This window comes from Equus caballus, chromosome 20, assembly GCF_041296265.1.
Source record: "Equus caballus isolate H_3958 breed thoroughbred chromosome 20, TB-T2T, whole genome shotgun sequence".
NCBI classification, from domain to species: domain Eukaryota; kingdom Metazoa; phylum Chordata; class Mammalia; order Perissodactyla; family Equidae; genus Equus; species Equus caballus.
In genome coordinates this window covers 32,455,467-32,467,719 of record NC_091703.1, presented here as the reverse complement: position 1 = coordinate 32,467,719, position 12,253 = coordinate 32,455,467, and the positions used below count along the sequence as shown (strand labels likewise).

General features: G+C 47.3%; 1 long non-coding RNA gene across 1 annotated transcript; it reads left to right on the top strand.

Annotated features, from left to right (window-relative positions):
• The first annotated feature begins 5,266 nt into the window (after positions 1-5,266).
• On the top strand, positions 5,267-11,791 carry LOC138919613 (uncharacterized). The gene is made up of 3 exons (XR_011429939.1): positions 5,267-5,407; positions 9,221-9,330; positions 11,627-11,791. It is a non-coding gene; the product is annotated as an uncharacterized lncRNA (long non-coding RNA).
• The last annotated feature ends 462 nt before the right edge of the window (positions 11,792-12,253 follow it).

Below are 12,253 nucleotides of genomic sequence, written 5' to 3'. Positions count from 1 at the left end.
AAAAGAAAAAGTACTGAAATCCAAATAAAGTATGGAGTTTAGTGATAACGTATCAATATTGCTTCATTAGCTGTGACAAATGTATGATAGTGATATAGACGTTAACAACAGGGACAACTGAGTGTGGGACACACAGGAACTCTGTACTAACTTTGCAACTTTTCTGTAAATCTCCAACTATGTATTCTACAACAAAAGAGTTTATTGTTTAAAATAGCCCTTAGAAAAGGAATAGGGAGTGGAAGAAAAACATTATCTATTTTTCAGTTTTCCAGGGTGTTGTCATCAAGGGGCTGGAGAGAGGGGTTGTAGGGAGAAAAGGTGGAAGCCTCAGACGCAGGGCAGGGCTCCAGAGCTCCCTCTCCTCCAATCCCTGCCCCACCCCCGAGCCTGAGCCCAGGGCTGCTCAGTGGCATCTTCATCCCCCATTGATGTCCAGCCTCCAGATCAGCCACCTCTTCCTGACTCAGACCACAGCTCATCCTCTCCCCTGATTGTGTAAATAGGAAAGTACAGTGGTGGCGCCCCCGTGTGACCACAGAGGTGAGAACAGAAGACCAGAGGTCCCCTTTGGCCCCTTCCCTGGGGATCTCCTGAGGGTCTCCCTTGGCTCCCAGCAGCAGGACAGGGCTGTGCACAAGAGGAGGAGCCCCCACTCCAGTGTAAGGTTCAGAGTCCAAATTGTTTCCCCAAATACACGCTGACAGAGACTTTTTCCTCTCCATTGAATAACCATGGACTTTGGCCTCAGGAACGGACGAGCAGATCTCCAGGCCATAAAAGCTGGTTCCCAGGTCCAGGGTGGACCCCCCAAACAGCCTGGGTGCCCTCAGTCTCCTGGATGAGCCCTTGAACCCCAGAGTCCCTGTCATTTGTTCCTACTGCTCCTTCCAGGATGAAGTCTCCTCCTCCAGGGAATCAATTCTAGATTCTCCATCCCCAGGATGGGGTGGACGACGGGGAGGACTAGGAAGTGATCCCCAGGGTAATGGTCTAGGGAGATGGGGAGGCTCCTGAAGTGAGCAAAGGGAGGGACATTAGGAGGATGGAGGCCAACATGAGTAGACAGGGAGGAACCAGAGAGGAAAGGGGCAGGGGAATAGGTCACCTTAGTGGACACCTGTGTCGGGGGGGGACTGGGTTCTGTGTGGTGAGAGGCACAGGGGCCCTGCGGTCTCTATTTTCTGCTGCTGGTAATTGCACAGGTGTTGTAACTCGGCTCTATAATTGGCCCTATAATTGGTGGGTAAGCTATACTTAGGTTTGGCATTTTTCCATACTCATGGGTGGGATATAACTCCAACACACTTGGCAAGAAGGGCAGAGAAGAGGAGGGGGGAGGTGATTAAGGGGCTTCCTCTCTTCCAGAGCAAGCCCCTCCCCTCAAGCCCTGACCACCTTATGCTGGGGTCACTGAGAGAATGAAAGAACTGACAGGAGGGAAGCGCCAGGCCTGTACCTCCCTGGAGGGGACAGCCCTGGCCCTGATTCCTGGGTTTCCAGTGTCCCACTCCCTGGACGATGACTTCACAGCTGTGTCCGAGGTTGTCGTTTTTTCACAGCCCTCAGCGACCTGTACATTTTTCTTTATCTGCTAAGATAGGGGGAACTGCTGCTCCATAAAGAGTGCCCCGAGGCCAGGGACGGGGAGCTGTCCAGCTGCTGGCGGCCATGGAGACTGTGTTCCTGGAGGGCGGAGGGCAGGACATGGGGTGGAGTCTAGAGACTACAGTGGGCTGCAAGGAGATCAGTGATGAGTTGGGGCCCAGGCTTCTATCTAACCCGAGTGCGTTTCTTCCCATTCTCTCTTTAGGAATCTTCTCCTTTAATTAAACATAAATCCCTTATGACAAGAATTAGAAAAACCAAATTCATATCAAGATTCCTATTTTCAGTAAGGAAGCAAATCACTACTACTTAGTGCAACAGGAAGTTAAGACAGGGATGGGGATGGTCCAGCCCCACCTCTGCTGGAACAAGAAAGTCATCAGGGAAAGAAGAAGGTCACTGTGGGGAGGAGGTCGTGGGGGGGATGGGGTGGGCGAGTCTCCCCACCTCCTCTCATTATGCTAAATGGAACACAGACAGGTTCAGATGCCAGTTACTGAGAGCGAAGTCAGGGGATGTGAAGTCCCAAAGTGGGAGTGTGAACAAATCTTGCATCAGTCGGTCCCCACAAGGCAGCTGTCTCACACCATGAAAGAAAATAATCACGAATAAATTCACATCAGTCACATTAAGTGTTGATATTCTCAACAGCCCACTGCATGTTCAAAATGTCCCAATCAAAGAATCCTCATAACCCAGTCGTGTCCCCTCTCTCCAATGCCACTCCCACTTCACACCCTCTCGAGTCTCACCTTAGGATCTGTGAGAGACACATCAGAGCCCTGGGCACTGTCACTGCCTGGGGTAGAGCAAAAGCGAGACCTGGCCAGAGCCCAAAGGAGATGAGACTAAAGGAGGAACTACGGGGTGAGTGAGCTCCCCCACAGGCTCCAGTCTACACTATCCGGAGTGTTTCAAGGATCAACCTCCCAACTCAAACTTACTTGCAGCCTGCAAGTAACCCCCTCTTTTTTTCACCTGTGGGAAGAAAACAGGGAGAAGGCTGGGCCATGAGATGCTAGAAGAACCCCATAGTCCTGGACCACAGGGAAGTTTCCAGAACCGTGACTGAACACCCAGGACAGGATCGGGAAACAAGAAGAAAGGAGATATGTGGGGACTGGACCGACTGCCCTCCTGGAGCTCTGTTCTCAGCCGTGACCTTCCCCTCCGACCTTCAACTGCTGGGAATCAGGTTCCCAGCACCAGAATTGTCAAGGTGAAGAAATCTCTTTCATTTTCACAAGCGCTTTAATAAGAGTGTTAACAATCAGCTCCAGAGTAGTGAGCACACGTGTGTGGATGGGATTTCCCATTAATGAGGCAGGGCAAACTTCTACCTGGGCTTGAAACCTCCAAATGGGACAAGAAAACTCAAACCCCCACTCCATTCCCTACCCGAGTGCTTCTTCCTCCACATCACAGCTCCAGCCACTAGAGTACCAGTGGCCACAATTCCGAGGAGAACCAGTCCGACAATGAGGCCCACGGTGGGGATGGTGGACTCAGGAGGCAGCTCTGGAGAGAGAAGGGAACATGAGGGTCTCTGAGCTCAGGCTTGAGTCCTGACCCTGCTGAAGGTCTCCAGAAGGGCTCCTGATTTCCCTGAGAAGAGGTTCTGAGCCCACAGCTCCCTCCTTACCCCATCTCAGGGTGACGGGCTCCGACAGCCCCTCCAGCTGCACATGGCACGTGTATCTCTGCTCCTCTCCACAAGGCACCACCATAGCCGCCCACTTCTGGAAGGTCCCGTCCCCTGCAGGCCTGGTCTCCACAAACTCCGTGTCCTGGGTCAGGTCCTCTCAGTCACGCTGCCAGGTCAGGGTGATCTCCGCAGGGTAGAAGCCCAGGGCCCAGCACCTCAGGATGACCTCATGGACAGATATGGGATGGTGGGTCATGTGTCTTTGGGGGTTCTGAGGAGGAAGAATCAAAAAATTCATTCACATTTTCAGTGACCTCCATGGGCCACTAAAGCACTCGTGTGACCATCCTGAGAATGGACAGGACAATTAGTTCGGAAGGAGGAAGCACATAAACCGGACAGCAGCCTGGACTTGGGGATCTGGGATAATCTTTTCTTTTTGGAAAGTTCTAGAATCAGGGTGAGCGTCCACGGTAAGATTCCAGGTCTCAAAGGAGGAGAACACAGACTTCTGGTCCTGACCTGGGTGGAGGGTGAACGACTCAGAAAAGCTGGAGTCAGGCCTGCAAAGACGTTCTCAGGGCGAGAACAAAACCCTGAGAAATCACGGTTCATAAGATCTCGCTGACAGGGTCAAAGGGGACCAATGATGAGCAATTTCAGGCATGGTCTCACCTTCGACCCCTGAAGAAACTGGATTCCCTAAGTGTCCTTTAGAGAACAACGGCAGGCCCTCTGTGCAAGTCACTATCACAAAATATGAAAACCTGAGTGGATTCCTTCCCCTTCCTGAGAGACAGTATTCTGACGGTGATCCCATTTTCCTTTTCTCTTTGTCGGACGCCCCCAACCCGAGGGGAGATCGGGAGTCCCCGCGGCCCCTCGCACCCGCGCGCTGCAGCGTCTCCTTCCCGTTCTCCAGGTGTCTGAGGAGCCACTCCACGCACGTGCCCTCCAGGTAGTTCCTTTCTTTCTCCGCCACACCGGCCGCCTCCCACTTGCGCTGGGTGATCTGAGCCGCCGTGTCCGCCGCGGTCCAGGAGCGCAGGTCCTCGTTCAGGGCGATGTAATCGGCGCCGTCGTAGGCGAACTGACGGTACCCGCGGAGGAGGCGCCGGTCCGGCTCCAGGTCGCATCCAGACATCCACCGACTGGTGTGACACCCTGACCCCACCCCGGAAGTTAGCCCCGCCCCCGCCTACTCGCAGTAAAGGAAACCTAAATTGAAAATTAAACTCGAGAAAAGTTCCCGCCGGCTCTTCCAGGGTCGGATGGCAGGGCGGGTCCCGCAAAATAGGGATGAATTTCGGACGCGCAGACTCGGCGTGAATGACGGACTCAAAGACTCGGGGAGACCTCGGCCCGTCCGTGGGGATGGGGGGTCGGGACCTGGACCCGGGCCCGCGTCGCTCACCGGCCTCGCTCTGGTTGTAGTAGCCGCGCAGGTTGTTCAGGCCCACTCGGAAAGTCTGTTCGTGGCCCTTGACGCTCCGTGTCTCCCGCTCCCAATACTCCGGCCCCGCCTGCTCCATCCACGGCGCCCGCGGCTCCATCCTCGGACTCGCGGCGTCGCTGTCGAACCGCACGAACTGCGTGTCGTCCACGTAGCCGACGGAGATGAAGCGGGGCTCCCCGCGGCCGGGCCGGGACACGGCGGTTTTGAAATATTTCATGGAGTGGGAGCCTGGGGGCGGGGAGGGGCTGAGACCCGGGACCCGGCCCAACCCTGGTTCTGGCGCGGGTCCCCGGGTCCGAGGTTGATGAGGCCGGGAGCGGGGAGGGTCTCGGGAGATGGAAAAGGGGCGGCAGGTCCGAGAAGGTTGGGGACTTGGGGTGAGAAGATGAGGGGACGGGGGAAGGGAGGGGTCAGGACGGGTCAGGCCGAGGTAGAGGGTCAGGGCTGGGTCCGCGGAGACGCGCCTTCCCTGGGGGTCTGTGCCACCTCCAGGCGGTCCCCTGGCTCCGTCTTCCCCAGCAAAGGCCGTTTCCTCCCGACCCCGCACTCACCCGCCCAGTCAGGGTCAGGGCCCCGAGAGCAGCAGGAGGAAGGTTGGGGGCATCATGACCCGCATCCTCGTGGTCGAGGAGGAATCTGAGCCCCTGCTGGCCAGTGTGGAATTTATAACCGGTGACAAGAGATTTTCACCTATTGAGGTATATGGGGTAACTATTCTGGTTCCAAACTGATTCGGCTTGAACTAAAAAGCCTGACTTGCGGCCTATTAAACATATGTTGCACATCTGCTTAACCATTAAAGTAAAGAATGCACTCTTTTAAGATAAGAATGCAGACTTCCCCTCCTACGCCATATTGGTAATGTCCTATAGGTAACGCCTGACATCACAGTCATATTGACCTGCTAATTTGTAACTGAATGTGAAAATATATCCTGGGTGTGTTTAATGTATGTTCTTTGTTCTAGAAAGATATAAGACTGTACTGAAAACCATGCTTCTCCTGAACGCTTCCTAAGGCCTTCCAGGTTTATAATGCTCACTCTGGCTCAAGTAAACTCACCTTATTTCTCTTATCTATGGGATAGTTATTGGTTATTTTGCGACGACGCCGGGACCCCCCCCCCACCCCGCCCCGTGATGCTGATTGGCTTTTCTAGAAACCAGACACCCAATGGGAGTGAGAACTGGGGCCGCGTCATGAGTCTCCAGGCAGGAGGACCTGACACAGGTTGTGAGAGGAAGTGAAACTCAGGAAGACAGGGACTCCCCAACACTGAGCTTCCCCGCCCAGACTCTGCCCTCTGGCCTGAGACCCTGAGAGCCACGCCCGGGGACCTGGGACTTTGTCCTGACCCCTCTCCTCCCGCTCCGAGGGCTCTTTGTCACACTGTCTCCCTGAGTCCTGGCCCGGGGGCTGTTTGAGTCAGCGATTGTCAAGCACTTTGGTTTCAGGATATCCACACAGTCTTCAAATTAGCGAGGGCCCCAAGGGTCATTTGTTTATGTTGGTTGTATCTATCAGTATTTGCCACACTAGGAATAAAAGTTTTTAAATATTTTAATTGATTTACTTAGAATGATATTCATAATCTATAGTTTTTATGAAAAATATTCCCCAAAATAAACAAGGTAGCACAAGAGTGGGTCTTTTTACATCTTACATTTTTGCAAGTGTCTTTCTTGTCTGTCTCATGAGAAGACCACTGGATTTTCATATTTGCTCTGCAGTTAATCTGCTATTTTGGTTGAAGTATATGAAAAAAATACAGCCCCACACAAATATGTAGTGGTATTTTTAATAACCTTTTCAGATAATTGTGGATGTTCAACTGTGATACTAATATAAAATTACACGAGTGGTAGTTTCTCAATGGTTATTTGCAAGGTGAAACCTGAGACAATATCATTGAATATTTCCTATTTTGTTACATTAACATCCACAGACCTATTTTGCATGATGAATGCCTCTTGTACTAATGTATAATTTTTAAAGTAATACATTGTTTCCCTAAGTTATATAGATCTTCCCTTGTTGATGTGTTTTACTACAACCTATCAAAATATCACATTTATTGATATTACCACAGATCTCAACAGGAAAGTCTGTCAGTACTGGGAAGCTGTCAAGCTTACACGGTGGACACAAGTTTTTCAAAATTCTGGTTTTCTCTTGAGAGCTTCCATTTTATCAAGGCAATAAGTACTGCCAGTTGTTACCTGTCAGGTTTTTTTCTTAAAGAAAGAAGCTCCTGTTCATTTTGAAAGTGTACGCCAATTAACTAAGTCTAGATAATCATAGTTCCTGTCCTTCATTCTTTCAAGTAGAAATGATATTCCATAAAAAAGCCTGGCTCAGCTCGTGCAAATTATTTTCCTTGGGACATAGCACTTGGAAATGTAGCAGAAGGGCCTTATGTGTACTTCGCACGTCATGATGTAAGGTATTTTTAAAACGTGGATTTAAGAATAATTATTTGGTCATGATAGTAATTTTTAGTGCTTCAAGCAGGACGTTTTAAAGTAAGTGGTTTTTCTTTTCATTTTGTTTTTCTGCAAGTAAGTGGAGGTGAGGATAACTACTATTGCAGTTTGGTACCACAGCCTCCATTCTTACTCAGTTTTACCTCAGTGCAAATGCCAACATAGTGAAAAGGCAAATAATGTCTAGTAATACTATGAAAAGAGTTTTGACCTCATGGCTCCCATGGAAGGGTCTCAGGGACTTCAAGGGTTCCACAGACCACACTTTGAGAACTGCTGTTCTGAATGAACCAGGCACAGTCTCCCACTGGTCCCACCTTTGCCTCCTCTTGATTTCCCAGAATCCCTCTCACTGAGTTTGGACTCCTTGCCTCCCCAAACTTAGCTTAGAGCATTGCCCCTAGTCTCCCCTGAACTCACCTGCTGGAAATTTGATGCCAGAGAGTGTCCTCAGTCTGGGAAGGGAGGTGCAGGGACAGGGGTTTCCCTTTGGAACTGACAAGTTTATGTGTGAAGGCACCAGACCACTGACAACCTTTTTTGGTTTTGTTACGTACTAGCTTAATATGTATTCACATCTCAGATAGAAATTTGATGTATCTCTAAGAGAAATAATATTGGCCCTTTCATTTTACGTGAGTCTCATGCGTCTGGCTTGAGACCCACAAAGTATGAAGAGCAGTACTGTCCAATAGAATGTCCTGCGATGAAGGAATTGTTCTTTGTCTGTATTGTCCAATGTGGAAGCCAGTAGCTACATGGGGCTGTTGAGCACTTGAAATGTGGCTACTGTGCTGAGCAGTTGAACTTTTAATTTTATTTGCTTTAAACTTAAGTAACCATCTGTGGCTAGTAGCTACCAAAGTGGACAGTGCATATCTAGGGTGTTCTTAGTTTTCAGTCTCCTCCCCTAAAAAAGATTCTGTGTGACTCACAGTTTGATGTATATTAAAATTATCTTCATGTGGGGGTCATGGCTTTGTCCATGTGGGTCTTAGACATATCCTTAAAATACAGCATGCCCAAGAAGTTGAATTAACATGTATTTTAACAACTAGAGTGTACAGACATTAACCCAAACATGATTATTACCTTAAGGCCATAAGTGTTCAAAAATGCCCATCAGTGGAGCTAATCCTTATGTATATTACACTGGGGCTCTTGGTGCTGTTTTCATTAACCTGGTCAACATGTAGGGACATAAGTCTTCGCTTAGCCTAAGAGGAAGCATTTATTGAACACGATGTATGTCAATTACCTTGTAGGCCCTGTGGATCCACTTGTAAAATTATAGAGCAGAAGATGTAAACCTTAGAATGCCACCACCTTAGAATTCTCTACCTATTGCTCCTTCCCATACTTTCAGCCCAAATTCAAGCAATTCTATTTCCCTTCACCCTGGTACCCATCTCCTAGATGAAAATATACGTGAAAGTTTTATACCTGTGGAGTGAAGAATTCTCTAAGCATGACCCAAAGATGAAAAACCATAAAGAAAACATAAAACTTCTCTATGTCAACCACACGCTCACAAAGATAAATACACGTGCCAGTAATCAAACTCAGAGACACACAAAAAATTGTGACAGACAAAAGGATAAAAACATGGCCAATGTTCTTCAACCAGAGACCACCAGGAGCACTCCTGTGGGCAAACAAGTTGGGTTTATTACTTGTTGCTGCGAGGGAGAATGCACACCACAGGGACCACAGGCCATCTGAGTCTGAAGGTGTAAGAACATATAGGGGATTTGGGCTTTGGTTGGGTGATTTGGGGGAGGGTCTATAGAAGCAGGGGCTCACTCTAGATTGGGTGTTGTCAGGAAGTGGGGGCAATTCTATGATTGGGCATCTCAATAAATCTTATCTGTAGACGTGGCCGACTAGAGCAAGAACAAAGCTGTAATTGGAGCTCATATGAGCCAGCAGAGGGATATGTTTGGTATTTTGTGAGTTTCACAGTGCCTTGTTTTGCTTAGACAACATGATGTAGTGATCTTGTTTTCTCTCACTTTTTCACATTCTCAGAGTGTCCTTGTCTGGTGTTGATGTTCTTTGAGATGACTTATGTCCAACAGGAGAATAACATGCCAAGTGGTGAGCACCAGGCGAGCTTCTGACCACACTGAGGCCTCGCTGTAAGTGTCAGACCAGTACCCAATGTTGGGGCTGCTTTCTCTTCTTTCTAAATTCAATATTTTAAAATAACTACAACTCGATCAAAAAATAAAGAATATTATAAAGCAATTTGGAAAAGCAGAAATGACAATGTTCAATAAATATATTATTAATAAATGTAAACAAAAATGAGAATGTGGAATAAAAATGGGAATTAAAACCAAAAGTCTATCAGCTTGGCAAAGATGAAGGTAAGTCGTGAGAGTATCAACCAGAGGGAGGGGAAAATATATGTCATAAAGATTAATAGACTGGAAAACACACAAAATCTTTAGAGGGAGCTTTTGAAAAATATATCCACAATTTAAATGTGCTTACATTTTTTTTAATTTTTATTTTTTGTGAGGAAGATTGTTGCTGAGCTAACATCTGTGCCAATCTTCCTCTATTTTATGTGGGATGCCGCCACAGCATGGCTTGACAAGTGGTGCCAGGTCCATGCCTGGGATCTGGGCCTGCAAGCCTCAGGTCCCTGAGTGGAGCACGCGAACTTAACCACTATGCCACTGGGCTGGCCCCTAAATGTGCGTACATTTTGACACAGAAAATTCTCTTTTAGGAATTTATCCTAAGAAGATAATCACACGTGTTCTTAAGTCATACTCCCACTAAATAGTTCAGATGGAAAAGTCATGGCAAGCTGGAGAAAAGACCTACGAGAAAATCAGTCTATCAATCAAGGGATTCCAACATGTTAATAAAAATGAAATAATGGAGGGTAGGAAATGATAAAAAAATTTCAAGAAAATTTCTTGGAGTTGAGAGACAAAAATTTTCATTTTGAATGGCTTAAGTTCTTACTACAGTAGACGAAAACAGACCCACACCATGACAATCACAGTGAAGTTTCAGAAAGATGGTGGAAAAGAAGAGACCTTGAAATCTTGACGAGGCAACAAACACAAGCCTGGAGGCTAGAAGACATTGCAGCAATGCCTTCCAAATTCTGAGGAAAAAATATTCCAACACGGAGTTCTATATCTAGTCAAGATGTGAGTAAGGAGTAAGGCAGCCTAAAGACATTTTAGATGTTTAGAGTTTCAATGTTTTATTTTCCATGTTCCTTTCCTCAGGATATTACTGGGCAAAGTGGAGAACGAGGATGGACAAAACCAAAAATGGGGAAAAATGGGATCTAGGCAACAGGGGAGCCAGAACAAGAGAGAGTCAAAGGTTCCCAGGATGAAGTGAAGGAGATCGAAGATGTCAGCCCTGCCTCAGGTGTGCAGGAAACCAGTCCACGTGGGGCAGGACTGAGGGCTGTGGGACAGGTGTCCGTGAAGAGTTGAAGCTGGTAGCATACCAGATTTGCTCAAATATGTTCATGAACATTTAGATCCTGGGGAGAGTAGTGGAATCATTTAAACCAAGCAAATGAAGAAACAAGGTATTTACTAACTCCAGGGCACATAAAAAGTTGATTCAAGAAAGGAAAAGTAATCACAGTCTACTAAAAGCTCAGTTGTGACTAACGTTTACATGGCCATAATAAGGCAGATGTGGCACACTGAGCTCATCAAAATTGTAAAGTAATTACGTTGGGAGGATGGGGGTGTGTGAAAGAAGAGCCAATTCACTAAAGATGATGCATAAAACTGAAAAACAAAAGAAAGAGTATTATAAGTATTCTATTTAGAGGCAGAGAAGTAACAATTAGAGAAGCGGCTAAAAGAACTAAAACCAGTTGTCTCTGAGACTCCGGAAATGTGGCCGAGGGGGCGGGGAGCATCTATCTTCCTAACAAGCCTTGTAGAGGTATTGGATCTTTTAAACTATATGCAAATGCATATTTACTAAAAACAAAAAGACAACATGGTAGGTGAAAGAATGGACTTAAGAATTGTCATATAAGGAGTGTCATAGAAATGGAGCAATAGGGGTCGACCCCATGGCTGAGTGGTTAAGTTCATGCACTCTGCTTTGGTGGCCAAGGGTTTCACTGGCTGGGATCTTGGGTGTGGATGTAGCATGGCTCATCAAGCCATGCTGAGGCGGTGTCCCACATAGCGGAACCAGAAGGACCTACAGCTAGAATATACAACTGTGTACTGGAGGGCTTTGGGGAAAAGGAAAAAAAAAAAGAGGAACATTGGCAACAGATGTTAATTCAGGGCCAATCTTTGAAAAAAAAAAAAGAAAAGAAAAGAAATGGAGCAATAGTTGGAAGGAGACATGGGATTGCGTGGTAGATTTTTATGAAAGGATTTTGTTTTGATTTATTTAGTTTCTTTCTTTCTTTCTCTTCTTTTAAAATAGGAGCTATTACAGCCTGTCTGTATGCAGGAATGAAGGAACCGGTAGAGAGCAGGAAGTTGATAATGCAGGGGAGGGAGGGGACCTGATCCTGTACCCAAGCTGAGAGGTGGCCTTAGACAGAAGCAGGACCATCCATCATCACTGCTGTGAAGGCAGAGGATACAGGTACAGATGTGGGGTGTTGGGGGATGATGGTGCAGTTCTCACCTAGTCTTCTTTTCTCTGAGTGAAAAAAGAAATAAACTCATTGCCTGAGAGTGGGGAGTGGAGAGGGAGTTGGGGGGGGGGGATTGAGGAGGGAGGAGAAAGTGAGAAATGGTCCCCTCAGGAGGTGTGAGAGTGAACTGCCTCTGGAGATGGCATCTGGAGAGAGCAGGGCTGGGGCCCACTGAGCTCTGTGCTTATCAACTTAAAGAGAGAGTTCCAGCCCTGGGGCAGCAGCAGGAGGATATATAATAGTCTAGGAGACACTGCAACAAAATATCTCCAAGTGTGAGGATTACAGTTATTTTTACTTTGTCATGTATAACTTTTAACATTTTATAATCTTTCTGTAGTGAATATACATTATGTCATATATAGTGCATTGTACGTATACATCATAATCAGAATATAAAAGCTTTGTTT